Source organism: Drosophila willistoni, chromosome 3R, assembly GCF_018902025.1.
Source record: "Drosophila willistoni isolate 14030-0811.24 chromosome 3R, UCI_dwil_1.1, whole genome shotgun sequence".
Taxonomy (NCBI): Eukaryota; Metazoa; Arthropoda; class Insecta; order Diptera; family Drosophilidae; genus Drosophila; species Drosophila willistoni.
In genome coordinates, this window is record NC_061086.1 from 21,248,210 (window position 1) to 21,269,901 (window position 21,692).

Below are 21,692 nucleotides of genomic sequence, written 5' to 3' on the forward strand. Positions count from 1 at the left end.
AAGCCCTCTGAAGAAGGCGTTGCATTTAGGTTTCTGGGCAATGGGGGCAAACTGGCTAAAGTACATCCCATTCATGCACACATACATACATACATAAGTAATGCAATAGCAACCCTCAAAACAAAATAAAAACGAATAAAGGCGCTGTAGGTAAGGGGGGGAAAGAAAGAGAATCTCCCCCAATCCCATTTTTGTTGTCATTAAGCTGCGCTGCCTGCCCTTCAGCTTATGAATAATGTGAACGATTTTGCGGACCCCATAAATAATACGCAAATCGAAAATGCTTGGCGTCTAATTGAAAATGTTCCAGCAGAGCATGGGACGCGGAGAGAAAGAGAGTTCAGAGGGGGTTCGGAAATAGAAATGGGGATTGAAGAGTGGTCATTCTTTTGCCAAGAGAGTGAGAGAGAGAGCGAGAGAGAGTCAGTATGAGATTCATTCGGTTTTGCCAATTAGAAAGGATAGACACGTGCCGTATGCGTATATCCGCAATGAGATATTATTTATCAGAGGGTAGCAAACGATTGAGCGGATTTCCGTCAGCTTACAAGCAAATGGCCGTTAACCGTTAACCGGCATGGACTATGGACTTGGACTGATGGCGTCTTATTTCCCGCCCCCCTCTTCCACTAGACTAGAGTGAGTTGTTCATGTAAGTGGGCAAAGTGCACACTTGAACTACACACGTTAGCGGCTTTTACTCTACTTTTATGGCCCCGGACACAAAGCGAACAGACTTTTGGGGAGAGGCAACACGACGAGGGATCTAACATTGCAAAGTAGGCTATGAAATTTTAGTGTTCTACATTGTACCAACAGCCACTTAAACTTTTTAACACCAATTTAATCAACTCAACAGCTCGACAGTTCAACAAAACATAAGAGGGGAAGTTATGTGTGGGTGGAGGAGAAGAAGGAAGATGTGTGATTTTTGGGAAACGGAAAATGATAGAAAAAAGAAGCCAACACTTGCCACAATGGGCAAAAATCAAAATAAAACCCAATGAACTGAATGACATATAAAATGCGTGATGCGTATTATGTAATAGAGTTGTTGTCATTGGTCAGTCTAATGCCTGTAAAATTGATGGATGATTGAATTAGTTTCAACTTCATTTGAAACCATCCAAAACCAAAACCTGTTCTTGGTCGAATAGAAATTGTGATAAGACCTATTGAAGACAATTTTTTGTAGATATGAAATGCATATAATAGGCATAACTAAGGTAACTAAGAATTATGTTTAGTTTACAGTTCCCAAAAGTATGCTAAAGCTACCTTTATAGATCCCGTAAGTATGCCAAAGCTAGCCTAATAGCTTCACCATCTATTTATCGATTATTTGAAATTGCAATCTAAAAAAGAAACAAAGCAAGGCAATTAAACCGTGCTAAATTTTCCAAAACTTTAAACTCAGATTTTTTAATGGACATTTTAACATCTCTGAATTTTTATGTAGTTTATGTAATTGTCATAAAGGAACTAATTTACTTACTTATTCTTCAAAAAATTGAATATCTATCTAGATATTTTTTGTTTGATGTGCCAAAAAAACAACAAGTCATTTTGTGTGACATTAAAATGATGCTCGTAAAACATTTTTTTCTTAGCTCAATTTTTATTGCGAGCACACCAAATTATTTATAAGCAACTGGCCGAAGTTAACCACATACATCCGTAACCTCATCCGTATCCGCATCCGCACCCACCAACCACATCCACATTCACGTCCACATCCGACGAACTTCAGTTCCAACTGGGGGGCACTTCTTAATGATTTAACTAGCGCTACGTCCGTTGGGCCACATGAGCAGCAACAAAAAAGTTGACTTCCCACAGCACTGGAAGAGGGCGGGTAGAGGGGGAGAGAAATTGCATAAAAACCTCACTTTACTATTTAATTTCTTTGACGTGACTCGGGCCAGAACAGAAAAGGAACTGGAGTTGGCGGTGTCAAACTTTCACTCAACCTGACACACAGGTACACTCCACTTTTATGGTTACTTCTTTGGAACTTTTGCTCAAAATTTCTTCCTTTTTTTCGTGGAGTGGCTTCTGCCAGATGCAACATTGTTGCACTTGGTTGCATGTTGTCAGGGAGCAAGTGGCAAGCTTTATAACATTTGCAAACGTAAAAAACAAAAAAAAAACACAGAGTAAAACGAAGCTTGAGCACAAAAAATTTCACCTCTTTCAAATTAACTAGCGACGAGGTCTAATTGAGAACCTTAACTATGGCCAAGAAGTTCTCTTTGCATTCAAGCCATATGTGGCTGATATGTGGTTTTTGGAGCTAGTTAGATAACGTTTAAGTACCAAACGGTGGTAACTTAAGCCATAACACTTTAAATAACGGCAAATTCCACAGCATAACCCCTACCCCATGTTCATCAGATGGATATATGTACATATGTATACATACTTACTTTATACATACATATGTATATCCTTTTATTGTATGTATGTATGAATATGTACAGTGCTGTTTGCCGAAAAGTAAAGACTACTACAACGACAACGATGACAACGCTTCATTGCAGCAATTTGCATTTTAAGTTGCTAATGACAAAAGTTATAATTGCATAACGTTCAACATGAAGGGACTACCAAGGACTACCAGTAGTATAGGGACGAAAAGTAGAATCCAAAAGTGGAGAGTGGCGCAAATGAGTGACTGACTGACTGACACATGTGTTGTTGTTAAGGTGTTGTTGCAAGGCAGCCAGGAAATGAAAAGTAAATCAAATGAGTTGCCATTGCCGTCGCCGTTGCCCGTGCTGCAAGTGCGCACTTCATCAACGCGCTGCAGCATCATGATGCCGCATCCTCTTTTGTTGTCCGTCAGTCAGTTCCTCTTCTTTACTAAAGTCACTTGGAATTGCCAACGTTTCATCTGTCATTTCGCGTTTTTTAAATGCAGACTTTAACTGGCAAGTGAGTGGCAACTCTTCCTGAAAATAATATCAACCCACCTGCATAAGTATATAGATTGCATTTCTGATTTATATACTTGTGTAGTGGACAAAGTTATCATTACATCTTTATTTAACAAAAGAGTCAAAAAATTGAAAAGCAAAATGAAAGGCTCTGAGAGAAATGTTTGCAAGTTTTAATAAAATACATAAATGATCAAGATACCCGAGGAATATAAACAAATAAAAATTTTTGGAAATGTTTCCTCAGCTTTAAATATATAAAATATATGTACCTATACATTTTGCCAAATCAATTCAAAACAGGCCATTAAAAATAAACCAAACACTAGCTTCAATGACCAATATAAACTTTTCTTTTGGATTATGTAGTTCTGAATGCGAAACCAAGTTTCAAATGTTCAAATTTTCTTTAATTCAAAAGATATGCTAGAACCAATAAGGAAAAAACCAAGGGTTTATTTTAGTTTTCTACATTAACATGCACTCAGATCTGACTATTTTCTATACAGTTGGTATTGTTTCTAAAACTAAACTTTACATATGAATTTCAAATCTTTCTAAGTACCTCTCTTTTCTCAGTCCTAAGTAGAAACAAATTTCGTTGATATTGAAAAACCTTTATATAAACTATGTATGTATATATACTCATAAATTCCTAAAAAATCTTAAGATTACAAGTACTTTAATTAGGTAGCGTTTCTTATTGGACTCTTGCATCTATTTAACTCTCAATATTTTGTAAAATTTTAAGACAAAGTATTTCACTATAAGCTTGCCTTGTTGCACCAACAAAAGGAAAAGTTAATAAAATTAGCTTTAAAAGAACAAAACGAAAATGAGCAAAACAGAATTGGCAAAATGTCAAAAACAATTTGGCCTTGGGCAACTCATGTTAGGGCTCATTAAGACAGCCAAATAAACAGACTTGGGGGACAGACTGAGAACAAAATGCATCCGATTTTATATATATACAGAGAGATAAGTATGTATGTATGTATACACACGTGCCATAAACTTACTAACTAAAGCTCTTTAGCTAAAGTAGAACCTGACACAAATACAAACACACGCACACACACACAAACACACATACATTTAGAAAGATACACACGATGTCAACTTGTTTGTTGTTGTTTTTTTACTTTGAGGTCACTTTGACAAACTCTAACCGCAGCTATGGAGCTCTGCTGCCTCCCGTTTCCCCCATCCACTTTACGCTAACATGGACAGGAATTGAGGTAAGGATTGTGAGGGGAAAGTAGGGAGGACTTGCAACGGTTTAGTAGTGGCAAACAGACAAACAAATGCCACTTGGCTTGAGTATCATTAGAGAAAAATGTTAAATACACTTAAACGAAGGAGTTTAAAAGTCAAAAGCATATGTGAACGAAATAAAAAGCGTGCATGGAAAAAATTAGAAAACATTGGCCAGGCTAAAACGTAGAAACATGGCGAACTAAAAAAAACATGAGAGGACAAGAGAGCTGAACCAGAAGCTGCAGAAAAGAGGTAGATGAGGGGGAAGAATACTGGGGAGGAACTGCCCACTAAAAGCGAGTGTAAATACTTTATTCTTTATTTCTCGCTCTATGGCTTCTACTATCCTTGATGTTGCTACTTTTGTTGTTGTTGTTGCTACTGTTGCTGTTGCTGCTGTTGGCGGTGATGCTGTGGCGGTTTTGTTTTTAATATAAAATGTTGATGCTGACGTTGCTTGTTTTTAGTTTTTATAGTTTTTTGGCAAGACAGCAAGAAAAACAGTAACAACAACAACAACTTGAACAGTAACAACAACAACAACAATAACAACATATGATACTTACATACAAAATAAGCCACACTTTCCCAACCATCCCCATCATTCCCTCCCCCTTAACTACTTATGTATGAATATGTGTTTTGCAAAAATACGAAAGTGTTTAGCCAGCAGGACCACCAAACAGGACGAAGGACTACCAAAAACGAGAACGGTTCTGGGTCTGGGCTTGGGGACTTTTGGTCCTGAGAGCAAAGCATAAATAGCAAATGCCAAGTGAAAAACTCTCAGGAAAAATCTACCATCCATGGACTACGCGAAATAAAATATACATAAATAAATGTGCATGTTCAAGCAAATCAAAGAACACAAACACCCCCAAACACACACACACACTCACATACGCATCCCAGTACCACACATAGATTATGCATATTGCATGTCCTTCTTGTGTGCTCTTTCTCTCTCTTTCTGCGTATGTGTGTATAATGCATTATTAATTGTACCCCATTCTATTCGTCGGCCCCATGCCACGTTTGCATGGCAATGGAATAGAAAATAATTTAAGTGCCATAAACATTTGTCTGTTTGTTTGTTTGTTTCTACAAATACACAAATGAAATCAAATTGACGTCGAATGACTATGCAATTGACTTTAACACTGAAAGTCAATATAAATTACACAATATGCAATTGCAATTTGCATTCGAAAGTATTCCCATCCAGGCCAAACAATAAAGAAACTAGACTCTGCCATTAGAGACACACAGGAAAACACTTTTCTTTTGCCTAAACTGTTTTTCCTTTCACATATGCTCCCCTATTTCCACCTACAAACACACACACATACATACATACAAAAAAGTGCCTTGTCACAGTTTTTCACGCTAAGCACAAACTTCAATGAGATGAGCCAACATCATGAAATCAATGCATTTACAATATATTTGCCCCCCATTGAATAGTTGTTGATTTTTTTCTAGGTAAAAAGCAAATCGTTCTTTAATTTTGATATTGATGGTAAGTTTGCCTACCATAAGGCTAAGCTTTCTATAAATCGAAGTATTCTTTTCTTCTCTTCTCTCTGATTCGACAAAAGAAGTAAATGATTTCTCTATTTTTAAATTTGGAATCAAAGATACTATTTTTATCCGCTCAACACTGAAGATTTTTGCCAATTGACATTCATACTTGTAAAATGGTTAAAACAAAACAAGAGATAACTATATCAAAGATTTATTAATAGAAATTAAAAAATATTCTTAGTTGTTTTTAATTTTAATTTGTTTTTAATTTACAAAGTCCCAGTTAAATGTTGATAAGAACGTTTCCACCTTATATACTTATATATATACATATACTACATACAATCTGAAAAGGCATTCTTTAATTTACAACTTATAGAAACTTCAATAAAATGATTCGTATTGTTTCTTAAATTTTTATTCGCTTTCAAATCGTTTTTAAATTAAAAACAGTTTTTAAAACGATTTAAAACCGGACAAATTTTCTTTTACAAAATTTACATATTTCATGCTACTTTTTCGATTTTTGATTAAAGTCATTTTTCTTCAAGTATATATTGACTTTTTGAAGACAAGATGCATATGAAAAGAAGTCAAGTTTCAGCATCGTTTCCACTGACAGTTAACTAAAACCAGTAGCGAAAAAATATAATCTCCGTTTCCTGTGTAGTCTACGTACCAAAGGATCGAGTAATGCTGCACCATTTGACATGAGGGAAATTGTGTTACAATTATGCCTGCCTCAAAGTCAACTGTAACTAATCAGACTAGAGAGTAACTCAAACCTAAATCGTTTTATGGGCCATCATACATGTCCCTCACATGTCTGTCTCGTCTATCTCCATGGCCTTTTGGGGGAAAATTCCAACCCGCACTGCAGTGCAGTCTTTTGCCATGCATAAGATAATCATATTTCTTCTTTCCTCGTATGTAGGAAGATGGTACGTCTATATATATTGGTATCTCTCTCTCTCTCTCTCTCTCTCTCTGTGTGCTTGCAACTAAATAATATAAACTAAGTGTGTACAAGGCAAGCTGGCAAATTACAAGTCCCCGTGCATTCTGCGCAGTTTGCTGCATTTGCCAGCTGGCAAACTGAAAAGAAAACTGCAAAAGTAGCTGGCAACAACAAAAGTCAAATTAAATTTCGCATAATTTTTTCTGTTTTCTCTTCTGTGTTTTTTATTTTCTTCTGCGTTTTTGGGGAAAAGTTTCTTGTTTTTGCGGCTTGGCCTGAACTTTTTTCATTCTATCCTTGCCCGCTTTTTCTCTATTTTTATTTTTTTTTTTCTTTGGTTTCCTTTCGTTGCCAGGCCACATGTCGCATTTACTTTTATTTGTTGTCTTTGGCGTGGTTTTTTTTTTTCTCTGATTGTTTTCTTATGCATTTCATTTTGATGAGAAATTTGCTAGGCGAACTTGAACCAAATATGCAGTTGCAAACGAAAAAAAAAAACAAAAACTCACGATGCGACAGCTGTGCGATAAAAAATGAGCATTCTCTGGGCCAAAACTTACCAGAGGCACAAATAGAGACAAATCAAAAGTGGATGCCGCCAATTCTTGCCAACCAAGCGAATGGTTTTGGATTCGGACGAACGAATCTAATTAGTTTGCCAGGCTCGTGAAAGCGGAAACGGAAGTTTGTCTTGTGCGAATCGCCCTACACTAAGCAATTAGCCTCCCCTAGTCTTTATTCCTCCACCCCTCTTCTCCTCTGTTCGATGCATGTAAGCAGGCTGAGCTCCACTCAAGCCTAAATGTCACCAGAGCACGGGTGCTGGCAACGTTGAAACAATGGCCCAACACCCAAGCACACACACACACACATATACAGCAATATAAACAAAAGTCATAGTCTTTCTGTGTGTGTGTGTGTGTGTATGTGTGTGCCTGTGTTGGTGTGCGGCGCTAATCTGCACTAAATTGTTGTTTATTTTTTGGCTTTAAACGCCGTGTTTAGTCCTGGGTCCTCTTGTCGTCGTCCTTCGCTGATTTTGCATGGCAATTGGCCATTGAGCGAACACTGGCTAATTAGCCAGTGCCTTTTGTCCACATCCACAGCCAGGTAGTTGTAGGTGGGCGTGGTCTAAACATACCCTTCCCCTTCAATAACTACTACAACCTAAGTTGGCCATATTAAAAATTAATATGTAAGGCCCTTCGGACAAAAAGGACATGAATGCATATTTATGAGCTACTCAAAACGTTTGTGCATTCTGCCTGCCTCTGGACTTGAACATGTTGCAGTTTTGTTGGACTATTATTATTATTATGCTGGTTGGAAAGGCGTGTCCCTGGCTGAGGGATAATTAAAGGAGTATTAAGCTCTGACAAAATAAAGCAACTTCAAGCTTATAACAATTCCCCAACAATACGTTTCACAATTCCCAAGTTCATTGCATTAATTGAAATTTTGATTCCGATAACTCAAGATACTTTAACTACACATTTCTTCATTTTCTGCATTTTCTAGATTTCGCTCCCCTTTTTTACATTCCAATTCTTGGCAAAGTTTCATTTATTTTCCCAGTTCTTTCTGTCTTTACTTAGTTTTTCTCATAAATCTCACTCTCATTCGTTCATCATGTCTCTCTTACTCTTTGGTCTCCATTTTATTTGTGGCAATAGCAACAAAAACATAAAAGAAAAAATGTCAAGTGTAAGCAAAGAATAGAATAGAATTTTAAGAGGCAATAAGAGTTTGAAAATGGAAGGCTGAAGTTAAGATGATAAAACTTGATGAGTGAAGTCAGTGTGGTAAACGAATGTCTAAAGCAAGTTAAAAAAAAATCACATAAAGTTTTTCATAGATTTACCTAAACTTCAAAAAACAAAAATAAGTAAGCCACATAAAAAATAGCCCACACAGAGTGCGATTTAACAAATCAAATCGTCAGTTAATAATAGCATTTAAATGACTCTATGGTTAATCCTTAGCAGGTTGTATTTTCCAAGAAGGTAAGTCTTTTACATCTGTTTAATTCAATTTCAGCTAAATAATTTTTGGTTAAGTTTCATTTGACATCTTCAACATATAGATATTGTAAAATTTATAATTTCTTAAATGTTTGTTGTCCTTGTTTGCATTAGAGTGGCCACAATCAAGGTTTTTACACAGGGACCTCTGCTACTTTCTAACGTTTCTCAAAGTGTTACCCCAATTAGAAAGAAAAAATAATTATACCAGATTAGATTTTAAATATTATTTAAAATCCACATGTTCATACTGTTCGCAAATTACCAACTTTATGCCCCAAAAAGTATGCTATGCTTAATCTCTTAACACTTGCCATAGCAAAAAAGCAAAAGCCGCATTTAGTAGCTAAGTACATACAAAAAACAAAACATTACTATTTAATCTTTTTCCAGCAGCAAACGAAAGGCAAAGCACATGGCTTAAACCTTATTGCAACAGTGCAGAATCTAACTAACTAACTAACTAACTAACTAATGCAGAAACACTCGCAAAAGCGTCGACGCTGATTCCCCCAAGTATACGCACTAGTCCAGGGTTCCAACCTCCAAGCAAAACCCTCCATCCCAACCCCACATTAAGCCCTGACTGGAATGCCATATACTTTTGTCATCTAATTTTTGCACTTTGGTGCCCAAAGGCAAAAAGGCGAGGCAGCCAACTCAACTGCAATTCCCCAAATGAGTCAAAGCTGCAAAATGTGCAACGATGACACTGAACCAAAGACTTATGACCAGGGGGATGGGTGGCGGGTGCAAGTGGGGCTGCCAGGTGTACAGATGCAGAGAATTCTATTAACGCTTTTGGTTACCAGCAAATGGGAATGGAGAGTATCCCAGTGTGCGTGTGCGTGTAGTTGTACTTGTGCGTGTGGTTCAGACTCAAAGACTTTCTTTGCCCTTTGTTGGCAATACGTTTCTCTTTTTCTTTTTGAGATTTCTGCAGAGCATACTTTCGGGCGTTGTAACAGCCACAAAGTTGCGTTCAACAGGGTATGAAATGTAATTAGTTTTTAATTGATTTAAGCACAAGTAATGTTGATTAAGCGAACGGGATAAAAGAGCAGGCGTCCACCAGCCAAGCGGCATGGGGCCTTGGACGACATGACAGCGTTGACAACAATGTGACAGCTTTAGCTTCAGTTTCAACTCCAGTTGCTCTTGCTGTTGCAGTTGCAGTACCAGTTTCTCTGTGTCAGTTGCACATGCAGCGATATAACCAATCCCAATCCAAGTCCTGTCTCATATTTTCTGCTCTGCTGTCACCATATGAGCTGTATGTGTAAAGTTTCTCAACTCCCACCTACCTCACATCGCCTCGCCTCGTTGACAGCACAACAAAAGTCATGACACTGACAACAAAGTGAAAATTGTTGCAGTCAAGCAACTTACCCATTGGGGCTTGGACTACACGCACACAACAAGAAGACACACGCACTGCAGGCAACAGAATCCTTCTTACATTCTGCTCCTGAAACACACAAAGATGTTCCACGACGACTGACTACAAAGTTGCCCCACTGTCTTGCTTTTGTGTGTGTGTGTAAGTGTGAGTGTGAGTGTGAGTGTGTGGGAGGTCATGGCTATTTAGCCCAACTCAAACACCATACACAAATTCAAACCTTCATCTTCTGTGTTCATCCAAAACAGATTCTTGGTACCAGCTGGCGGCCTGGCATTTGTTTGCCTATCTTCTCAACTTATTTGTACTCGATGTGCGCTAATTTGATTGTGTTCGTGCGATAAACAGACAGCGACCCCAAGGAGGCCTCTCCAATCCCCAATACCAATCCTTGGTTTCTACATGCCCACACATCCGGCGGCAAATAATACGGTTTTTGCGATTTATTTGCCAAGTGTAAAAGACAAAGACCCCGAACCGAGTAGGCCGTATAGAATGCAGATAAGGCAACACAAAAACAACAACAACAAAAAAAAAAGGAATGAATGAACTATGTAAAGTAATCAAGGAAACGTAAACGGAAAACGTCTAGGCACAAGAACACGATATCTTAATGAAGTATCGATTGCCCTGCTCAGCCAAATTCGGCTAGCAGTAAAGAAGCGGATGAACCCCGCAGACGAAGACAATTTTAAATGACATTTCCAAGAAAATAGAACAATGGACGAAAGATTAAAATCATCACAAAAAAAAAATCAAGCTAAACTCAAAGTATATTCGCCAAATAATTTAACACTAAGACAAAACTAAAATTAAAAAGTGGAAAAACTAACATTTTTTTGAAGATTTTATTGAATTAGAAATTCAAGTTAATAAAGTAAATTTCTTGCTCGATGAGATGACTAAAAACTTTTAAATTTATGAAAAATTTGATTTAAGAATGTATTGGGTCTAATGATGAGAACGACTATAATTAATAATGTCCTCTCACATTCATGGATCGCTTACGTCTTTCTTGGTATTGTCTTTTGTTAAACAATTTTTCACTTTTCTTTAGAAGGCCGTAAAACATAATTGCTTCCGATCACTGATCAATGAAAAGCTTTTTTGTAAGAATAATTATATTATTTTTATATAAAATGAACATAAATAAAGCGACAAGACAAATCTTAATTACATTTATTAAACTGTTGAAAAGGAGACTTCAAATTTTCTATTTTTTAATGTCAATAAATTAAAGGCTGGCTCTAAGACAATATATTAAAAATTTTATTTAAGATTGAGAACGTAACCAAATAGGTTTCCTTTTCGTTTTTCTATTTTGCTATTTAAGCCTCCTTTTTCGATGTCGCCTACTGTGCAAATTTTAGCGTTTCAAATTTCATTTACTAGTTTAGCCCTTATCAACGATTCTTTAGCCGCAAGCAGCAGCATGTTTGTCAGTCAGTCAGTCACTTTTCATTGGGTGCTTCCATCAACGATTGAAAGCTAAATTTGGGCAAAGTTTTTATATTCGCAATTGAAGTAATGGTGGCCTGTCCTTGCAAAAACGTTGACTATCCCAAAGCTTTTCGCTGCTTAATTATTTAAAAAATGCAAAAACCCACCTCCACCTCTCCACCAACAAAAAGAAAAAACAGTTTCAATTTTTTGTCCTGCCGAAATCCCCCAATGAGTTCATTAAAAAAACGCATACTTTCTAAGGCACATACATATACCAAACAGGTAGAAGGGCTTCGTTTCCTTTCGTGCTGAGGAGGTAGCGGCAGAAGCAGCAGTACGCTAAATATTCAATAAGCGGCAATTTTTGTAGCATACAAATGGGCGCATTAGGGCGTAATTTACAATCGACGCTGGCAGAGCGCAAAATGTATGCGCGCATAAGTCGAGTTTTAATATGGAAAGAAGGATATGTGTGCCCGGCTATGTACATACATATATGTGACTGCCTGTGTGTGTGTGTATGTGTGTGTGGGACGAGGTGTGTGAGCTGGTGTAACCAAATGAGTCAAAAGGGAAACATTTATCATGCCAACAAAAAAAAAAGTATGCAAAAGAAACGAAAGCAAAAATCAAAGCACGAAAAATTCAAGCTTACAGAAAATTTCAACGGAAGTCCAATCCAATGTGTTTAAGCCTCCATAGAAGCCAAGTTAAAACAAAAATTCAATCAACACTCTTTTAATTAGTGAAAAAATAAAAGGAGAGAGAAGAAAAAAGACCAAAAAAAAAAGACAAGAGAATTTGAAACCTAGACGCTGAATCCAAACAAAATTCATTTAAGCGCGTTCAGAACTTGAAAATCGTAATAGAAATGCCAAAAGATGCCAAGGTAATGTCTGGCTGAGCAGCTGCTCTGGTCTACTAGTACTACGACAACGACTACTCTGTTCTTGGCTTGGCATCTGGATCCTTTTTTCGGGCTTTTCACTGGTGGCTGGCTGCTACTAGCCGTCCCTGTCTCATCGTTCGTCTTTCGCCTAAGTTTGCCGCTTGTTAGTAGGAAACAATGTCAAACTCATTAGTGCTCCCAAAAGGCTTTCTTTTACAGTGTTGGCAAGCAGAGCGCAAACACTCACCCACACACACACACTGAGTGTCCTCGCAGGTGTATGAATGTGTGTGTGTGTGTGTGTGTGGGTGTGTGAGCAGACGCTTTGAACTTTTTCTTAGCGTATACTTAATGGATTAATGAGATTTTTTGTTTGCCCAAGCCAACAGCATGCGAAAGCGCCTCCAAAGCAGCAAAAAAAAAATTAGGAAGGTGACTTAAGCCATTTTTTAAGGTAAACACTGTTTATGTATAGAACACGTTAAAATGGGGACAAACTATTTAAAATCTTCATGGGCAAAAAGTCAAGATTTAATTTCTAAAATAGTTGTGTACATTTTTTGACACCAAAATAGTCCTTGAAATATGCTGCTGAATCATACATAATTAAATATTTGTAGAAAATACCCAAAAGATTGATATTCATTTGCAAATAAGCGTTAGCTTAAATGAAAAATAAAGGTCAAAATATTGTTATAGCTTGAGGATTACCGAATTACCCTTGAAGGGTTGTCTCTAGCCTTAGGGGACTTTCGTTAATTACTTAAAAGTGCCCGTGGAGATAGAATGCCTAAGTAATCACTGATTAACTTTTATGTGGGTGTCATCATTTGAATTATTTGACCACAATTTAAATCGATAATAAGGCGCTTTAATGTGATGTGAAGGCAAATAAATATAAAATTAAAAAGGAATAAATGGAAATGTTATATTCAATCTTTCATTTTCTGAAATCTAAAGATATATCTAACAAATTGCATGCTCTGAAAGACACTAACTCATGAGAAATAAGTTTTTTGCCTTAAAGTCTAAACCTTTTATTAAGTTCTAGTAAAATAAAAACTTACCACAAGGTTTAATTTTTCTTGTGCCTAGTAATTCGTTGCAGTTTAACATAAATATGACTTTTGCTTGACACCTTTCAGCTGAGATAACAGGAGATCAGTGCCCCTCTTTAGTGTCATAATCACCCACAGAAAACATAAAGACACAACAAAAAAAAACAACTGAAAGGACGAGAAAAAGAAAAAGAGGAAAATCGTTGACACTTTTTACCACATCAAGGAGCAGCTGCCTGGGCCAAGTCAACGGTTACCAAATGACTTTGAATTATTTGTTTACCTGGCCAAGCTGGAGTTGGCCAACACCCTAATACGGATGCGGATGTTGCTGGTGCTATTTGTGGGCAGCACGCACAATGGTGCGTAACAAATCGTAGCCATAAACAGCCAAAGAGCAACAACACTCAGTTGGTTGGGGATTGGGCAGGGGTGTGGGTGGGTAAATCTTCTGCTGAGCTGCCATAATAATTCACAATTTTTCACAGTTAAGTGTCAGCGGTGCAAAAAGAATGCCCATTGTCGTGTCGAGCTTTAAGCGGGGCATTAAATCAACTTAAACCGGCAAAAACAGCCAAAAACGACTAATCCTCAAATTTTAAACTGTTACTAGGCGACTAGAAGAATACCTTTTCCAATTAATGAAATTGATATATCGATATGAGCCTTTTAAAATCAACCCAGCTCATAAAAACTATTAGTCAACCTGAAAAAACTGAGTATGGTTATTTAGTTAAATGTACTTATATTAAGAATTATATTTTAAATTGTCAACTTCGTTTTTGTTCTTAGCATACTTAAAAGAACTAATTGTCACATCTAATTGCATTTGCCTGCCTATAATAATAGATACACAAATAATTTACAAACATAATATACTCAATCAAAGTAATGGGTATTCACATAGAGAAAAAAAAGGCAAGATTAATTTCTTGGTTTGATTAGCGGCCCACACGGCGTATGAAACGTATTTGCACAGCAGGTGCAACAAAATGAGTCACAATTTTTGAGATTCTATGGCAAACGCTGTTACATGATTATGCATTTCTTTAAATAAAATGTCTGTCACTTTAGCGTTGTAACTAAAATGGCTGGCAGTGACAAAACCATTTGCAGCAATAGCAAAGTGCATTGTTTAACTAAGAAGATAACAACCAGCGAAGAGCCACTACAGTCGCTGCCTCATCATGAGAGCTGGCGGCATTGATTCGATATGCCACTTTAGCTGTCATCACAAATGTCCTTTGAGCCAGCAAAACAACATACAACACCAGAGAGCAGAGTCGAGAACAACAGCCATCAGGAATAGCCACAGGAGGTAGCTCTTCATCGGGCCAGTCAACTGGACAGAAGACCATGACAACTGAAAGGCGTCACACATATGCTGCATCAACAATATAAACCATATAGACCATAGTCCCTTTTATATCTTCTCTGTTTTGGTCTGCTTGGTTCTTTCCATAGAAAATGTTGATTTATTAGCTTTTCTAGTCTATCCACACACACAATAGTTTTCAGGATAGAAAATTACGTTCACTTCTTAACCTAAGAACACATGCAGTGTTAGAAAAGGATTCTACTAATCGAGGTATGTTGAAGCTGAAAGAGTATACTATAAAGTGATCCAAAATTTGTATTTTCACATCAGCTATAAAAGAGAAATGTAGTTTCTCGAATCGACAGACAAACAATTTAACTAAAAACACAAATTCACGGTCGTGAAAGATAAGCAAGAAAAGTAACGAACTGAGTTTACCTCTCACTCGAAAGAAAGTTGAAATTGACACTCTTTTTTGGTTATACTAAAACTTGAAGGCCAAAACTTTAGCAAAAAGTTGCAACTTTTGTTTGTATCTAAAACGAGTTCAAAATAGCAAAAGAGCTACAGAAAGAGAGAGGGAGAGAGAGAGCGAGACATATTAAATCCAATACAATTTGTAAAAATACAAAATGGAATGAAAAGTTTTACAAAATTTAAAAATACACTAAAAAATTTACCAATTTTGTTCTGCCTTTTTTTAGCTTTCTTGAGCTTTATTGAACTGTAAAAACGCATCTACATTGACAACAGAAAATATATATGTACAGTTGCTACTTCCTTCTCCCTTTGTTTTCATTGTTTTTTACCCTTCTTTTTTAGTTAACACATTTATTCAAGCTTCTGTGGTAAAACTTTTATTCCTTTGTTCTTCACTCTTCATAACAAAAGCAACTCAAGTTTTTGCTAGGAATTATTATAGTATTTTCTAATAAAAGGAATTGCAATGCAAAATCTACTCGACAAGTAATTTAGTTCACAATGCACAGAGGGGAGAGAAAAATGAAAGTGTAGGTGTGTTGCAGGTGGCATACAATATATTGAAATGGCATTGTGTTCGATGGTGCAACAGTTTCTAAGCAGAGTTTTTTTTTTCTTTTTTGTAAGACAAATAAGTTTGGCGGGACGAAGCTTTTGTTTGTTTGTTTGTGTGTTTGCCAAAGCGGAAGTGAAAACAAACTTTGTACATAACGTGGAAAGTTAGTCGCTCAGCAGTTCTCTTTCTCTCACTATATATATCTTTTTCTTTTGACCAAACGACTGAAGTGAAACTTACTGGCAAGTTTTAAACATTTTCATTAGTGTTAATTAATTTGAAATATGATTTTCTTCTTTTTTTTTTCGTTTGCTTTGCTCTTCTTTTTGGTGTTTTTTCTTGTGTTTTCTGTTTGCTGAGTACAAGCAAACTAGTTGGTTTAGTGCAAAGTAGAAAAAAAAAAAGTGCATTTCAGGCAGCATCAGCATAAATTAAGCACCCACTACTGCAGCTGAGGCATGCGGCATGTGGCACGGCATGAGTCGGTGGGTCGGTCTTTTGGGCCCACCGTTAGCCGCAGTTTTTAATTACGCGAAAGCCGATCCGCAACAGTTTTTGTGTTAGCTGTTTTTCTTTGGCACAAAAAACCTGGCCAACCAACCAGCTGCTAAATGGTTTGCACAATGTTGTGGTTCTGTGGCAAAAGATTTCGAGCCTCAGCTAAATCGTTTAAGCCAAAGTACAAGATTGCATCTCAGTTATGACGATGTCTAAAATGGAGCAAGCACAGACTACTAATATTAAAAAAAAAAACCCAAAACCAAGTTTCAAATACATAATGTTTACGTTCAAAATCTGAGAAAATGTTGATAGAGCGAAAACCATTATGAACACTCAACTGAGATTTTATTAACCAACTTTTGCGGCACGTTAAGTTCAGGTGAACTTGTAATATTTACAAATTCTTTACGCTCTTGAGAAAAAAAAAATAACAAGTGCACTTAGACGGGGCGTCTTTATGAAAGCAGCCAGCACCATCAGGTGGACTTATTAACTACTTCAGAAATACAAAGTTACAAGCCGTTGATTGCTTGCCATGGTAAGCTTTGCTGTTTGCTTTTTAGGTTGCCCCAACGGGTGGCAGCAACAGCAACAACAAACCCACCATGGGGCCAGCGACCGGAAGTGAGTTACTGACTGCGGCATGTAAAGAAATTTGTTGGCTATATTTTTTATTTTTTACTTTTTTATTTTGCATGCACTGCTTTAATAACTCATGCGCAACAGCGGTAGCTTAATTAAAGGCAACTGTTAGCAGCCTACAAGTGCACAACCCGTCCTAAGGAGGAGAAGGAGGAGGGATAACTAATCCACTGGACCGCAGCCGAACGGGAACCGGCATTCCTTCTACCGCAAAACTAAATTATGCTGATAAAAATGGTCACTTCGTTTCTACAAAAAGTCACGTTAACTGTGAGAGAGAAAGAAAAAGCGAGAATCTATGCTAGATATACCCGTACACGACTTCCGTCTTGCATCCGGATCTAAGGGCTACGTGAGACCATAAAGGCCATGTGTGTGTCTGAGAGTGTGTGTGTGGCGGATAGTTTACTTCGCTTGGCTGGCGAAATTATTTTTGTTGATTTAACTAAATGGCGACAAGTTCAACGAGTGTCACCAGATGAGATTATAAGCGGAACTCAGGCTAGAGCAGAAACCGCACGTACGCAGCAGGCATAGTCCAGTGCAGTCTAGTCCAATCCAGGGCCATGGCCCAAGGGCTGACACCAAAGACAACCATGTGGATTCTGTGGTCTCTCCCTTTTTTGGCTGGAGAACACTTGTGCCAATAAGTATTTGGTTATATGGCATATGTTAACTCAAAAGGGAAGCCAGACTTTATTAAGTTTAGCTCTTAAAAGGAAACTATTATCAGACGTTTTGATCTGCTCAATGCATACCTAGTTGAAGTCTAGGATGAAAGTCGAATTAATATAGAACAATCTTTGGAAACACTAGAATTTTTGGTATAAAGATGACTATTAAATTTCTCAAACTCATTCAAGAGATTGAGAAATAGTGTAGTAAACTTTTTAAGCTAATTAGTCCATTTAGATGAAAGGATTTTGAAATCTTCAATATTTACAAACTTTTAATATTTTAAATACCCAAGCAATATCTCTTTATTTATTGGAAATACTTTCTAGACTTAGCGCATTAAAGTATGTCAAAATTGAACAGAAATAACTGAACTGTTATCCACATAAAATATAACTAACTAATATTTAATGCTGTCTGCACACTTTTTTGTTAGACAGTTTCCAGAACTAGAACTACATATGTTCAGCCAGGCTAAGCTTTTGCCTAAACAAACAGAGACAAACGGATGAACGGACAGATAGGACAGAAGGGATACGAAGACAGATAGACACTCCGCACTCCACACGAGCTTTGGACAATGTTTGAATAGCAAAACGCCTTCCATATTGAATTAAACGTTTTAATATGCGGCAAGCTAACAAATTTATAGTTTTGATGTCGAATTAGCCAACAACGACCAACGACCAACATACTTGGAGTGAATGGGGTTAGAATAGGAAACAAGTTTTGGGTGTTTGGATGAGTGGAAAATGTAGATGACGGGGGTATTTCTTTTCGCAGTCAAAAACATTCGACTGGCAAAACCAAATCTCAATTTGAACAAATTGTTTGCACAAAAACTGCTCAAGCATATGTGTGAGCAAAAGAGAGTGAAAAGATAGTGAGAGAAAGTGACTGAGAAAGGAATACATAGAATATACTGGAGGAATAGCAAGTGGAATAGAAGTTGTGTTTATCTTTCCTTCCTTCTGCTGCTCTTGCCACATCTCTGTGGTTCCAAGTTGATGTTATTTCAAGAACTTGGAAGCTCTTTTGCTTGTTTTAGTTGGCAATCGTGTGAATCGAAACTTTAATCTGATAATCATAATGTTGTAAGCTGATTAGTTATGCATTGATTTCATTTCATTTAGGTATTTGCATCACAATTATCATGCGCAACGCGTCGTATGCGTAATGATTCATTAACAAGCCAATTTGGCTTGGCCTTCAATGACAACAATGACAAAGCCTTTTTTAGACCTTCTAACTCCATTCCACTCTGCTCCAGTCCATTCGCCACGACTCGACTTTGTCTATGTTTATTTCTGGCTTTTAATTTATTTCATTACGGAAAATTAGCTCGCTTATCGTCAGCACAAAATCTTAACCCGACAACACTTAGGCAAATTAATCCCAAAAATATGTACGGCAACGCAAACACAAACAAAAACGCAAGCTGTAAATGATGGCCTCATCAGTTAGGACCAAGCTGGGACACAAAATCAAAATCGAAATCAAAGAGACACAGTTTTTGGCCTTCTTCGTGTTTTCATGTTTTTCTTTTTTTCTTTTGCTTTTGGGCCGGAAAATGTTGCCCCGGAGACTGTGTGTCTCGACCACGCCCCATCGTTGAGCATGCCGCGCAAACATCGCGATAAGGCGAAAGGACAATGCGGCTGTGTAGATTTTAAAAGCAGAGGTCGAAGAGGCAGTAGAAAAACCAAACAAAACGTAAACGATATAAATACCAGAACAAAAGCAAACAGAATGTAGATAATACAGTAGCGGATCTAGATTTGACTTTAATCAGAGCAACAAGATTTAAATCCTTCCCTTAAATTGTCACTAGGAGCCAAAGAAAAACGTTCTTAACTTACATTGTTATTTAAATTTAATAGTGTTAGAGTGTTTAAGCATTACGTTCTATTATATACATATATAATTTAACCAGATCCAACTTAAGTGAATAACTTTCACAAATTGAAAATTAGATATTTTTGAGAACATAGATCTAATTATTAACTTTGATCTACAGGCATACACATTGATCTACTGTAGAAGTTGTCAAAGCAAATGAATAGAGATCATTTGAATAATACTTCAGACATTTTTTGGGAATTTTAATCTATGTATGTATATATATTCTTAGAAGGGATCTCGATTAATCATAGCCTTTGGATCTTTTTACTAAAATATCTATATATTTTTTTAATATTTTTCGCATTCGAAAGGTTGAACTATATATTCACATGTTTTCTGAACAATGGGATGATACCTTGGTTCCGTCACTGAAATCAGAATCTTTATATCCCTTTCTTACTGTCGCTAGCTTTCGCATTACTCCAATACATCACTCTATCTTTCGTTATTCGCATCTTTTTCTCACTCTCTCTCTCTGTATTTTTCTAGCTTTTCTCGTTCGTGGAGAATTATTGGGAACGCTGTATTTTTTTTTCTCATGGGTTTCATTTTTAAGCTAAAGGATTATTTGCTTGGTTTATTCCTTTGACTCTGTGTTTTGTTTTGTCTTTGGTTTGTTTTGTCGGCTCCTTCACAATTCAGTTTGCCGTTCCGCTTCTGCGGTTTTCCATTCCCTCTTAACCCCATCCCCTCCATTTTAGCCCTGCCCCTTGAGTTTATCAGAGGGCTAAAGCACGACCTTGGATTTGTTGTAGACTACGTGTGTGTTTATTTAGGTTAAAGCTCGTGCCGATGCCACAACTGGAAGGATCTTTCTTCATTCCATTTCCTTACTGTTGGTTTAGTTTATTGCTCAGCAGCTGATTTTGGTTTATTAATTTCACATTAAAGCGAGCAGCAGAGCTTTTATTTTTAAAGAATTTTTATGTATTTGGCAATGCTTTCTATGCCGTTGTTTGTGTGTGTTTTTGTTTTTTTTTTTTTTTTTTTGTAGGCCATCAAAAGTTGATCTACTCAATCTGGGTCAGTTAATCTTTATATTGCACATTAAATCCATGGTAGCCTTTAAGTATATTTTCCTTAATAAAAATGCAAATAATCAGAAAAGAGAGAGAGGGAAAGAAATGAACTTTCTATCATTAAACAAAAGGAAAAAAAAATGAAAAGAGAAGTAATAATAAAAAAAACGAAACTGAAATTGCATGAAAATGATGACCTCTATGAGTCTGTCAGTCAACTGGCCTGTAAGTGGGTCGCGTTGCTTTTGTCGCTCTCAGCGGTTTTTATCTGGACAACCCCAACTCCTCCCAGCACCGCCTCAAAAGATTTATGAGCTGAGACATCAAATGATGACCCTTGGTTGTGTTCCAGATCCTCTAAAGCATTTTGCAGCCTGGACAGTTTTTATGGTCCAGCACCTGCGGTACAAACAAAAAAAAAGGGTCTTATAAACTTCCTTGATTTGCATAAGGCCAAATGTTGCCATTGGCTAAGCAGTCATTTTACTTATCAAAAGGTAATTGGATTTCTATGTATCTATGTATGTACGTAGGTGGAGACAGCCAGGCGACACCAACAACAATCCGTTTGATTAAAAATCCAAAAAAAAAAAAATCAACAAAGTAAAAAAAGAAACGAAACAAAAAAACCATCTGCGGTTTTTGGTAATAAATTTTTCAAACCGGAAAACAAAAACCGAAAGGCCAAAAAATTACCAACACAATGGCAATTGGTGGCAATTGTTGTCAGGCGCCACGCCCACACCTGCTTAATACCTTTACCCTAAACAGAAAAAAAACACCAAAAAACCAAACAAAAACCGAAAAAAAAATGGCAAATGGCCCCAGGCTGTTGGTCAATGCGACCACCACCAGGTTGGCGTCGGTGAAGCGCTTGGCATTATTTCTTTTTTATTTTTGTATTTTTATACCCTGTAAACCAAACAGGACATTTGATCCCTTCAAACGCCAGGCCAATTCAAACGAATCTGACAATAATTAACTAGCTCTTAAACTGCATTTAAATAATTAATCTCATAAAAGTTAAATAGGTATTGCGAATTTTAAGATAGACAAGCGGATAAAAATTATTTTAATATTCGCTTCTGTTTTTATTTTTAAAAGATTTATTTCT